Below are 1,290 nucleotides of genomic sequence, written 5' to 3' on the forward strand. Positions count from 1 at the left end.
ATCCTAATTGCCTTCACTGCATTTAGGATAATGTTACAGATTTCAACATTAGTATTTGTTGCGTTAAATGCGGGAGAATCGGAGGAGGCAGGACTGTTTGCGAAGCAAATGATGCAGACAAATCGTTTTTAATCGGTGAAATAAAAGTAGGGCCTCGCGCAGATTGCGCCGTGTTCCCGCCAATGGGAAGGTTCCGCAGAGACGTTGTCAGCTCGCGTGTGTGCAGTTTGCCAAAAGAGAAACCGGAATAACGTATCGCCGTAGAATTCTAAGCAGTCCCGTTTACACGTCCGTGTATACACGTGCACGGCACGCATACACGCGAAGAGGAACAGGTTCCTTTTGGCGAATTTCGACTGCTCGCCCGGCTCCCGGATTCCTTGGCCTCGTGATAAGCTTTGTTAGACCATTTCTTTGTTCCACGTTGTCTTCGTCTCGCGTTTTAATACTTAATTTCTAATTTTTTTATAATTCAGGCAAATAATTGTTTTATAAGAGACAATTGTTGTATTGTATGTAGAATGGAAGATCGTATTTCTTTGTGAAGACGAAGAATTGACGACAGTCTGTTCTACTGCAATCGACGCTTTATCTCTGTAAAAATACCGTTTATTTGTCCAGTAGAAACGTTCTCGTAGACGACGATTGTACGAAACTGGCTGCCTAAAGGGTTAATCTTATCTTCCCTTATCTATCTCGCTTCTTCAGCTACGCGCGCGCCCGACTCGGTTTGTACTCGTTTATCGAAAAACACGGAAATTTACAGGAATAAATCTCGGTGACGGCGACGACGCCGTTTCAAAAGAAAGCGACACGACGACGAACGACGACGACGACGACGATGGTTGCAAAGCTGACTCGAACCGTGCAATTTCGCCGCGAATAACTCACGCTCCTAAACCCGTATCGCTGACAACGGTAGGGAGGGGGTGCGCAGCGAGAAAGACGGAGAGAGTTAGAAACCGGGGGGGCGGGGAAGGTGTGCACACACGAGCGTGTATGTCAGAGGACCAAAGGTGGATGCACATTCCCCGAGTGTATTATAATTGCACTCGAGGCTGGGACTCGAATGCCATTAAACCAGTCACGATCGCTTGGCCTTGGACTGCAGTTGCACATATTGTCCCCTTCCCCCCGCTCTTCTTCCACTGTCTCCTCCCTTCTCTCTCTCTCTCTCTCTCTCTCGACTTGTTCCGTCCTTTCCGTACGGATTTTGTTACGTTCTCGTCTTCGGTCCCACCGTTCCTTTCGACGTCTTTTCACCGTTTCGATCGGATTATAAGTCTTGGG

Source organism: Ceratina calcarata, unplaced genomic scaffold (assembly GCF_001652005.2).
Source record: "Ceratina calcarata isolate Rehan_Ccalc_2016 unplaced genomic scaffold, ASM165200v1 scaffold294.2, whole genome shotgun sequence".
In the NCBI taxonomy this organism is placed as follows: Eukaryota; Metazoa; Arthropoda; class Insecta; order Hymenoptera; family Apidae; genus Ceratina; species Ceratina calcarata.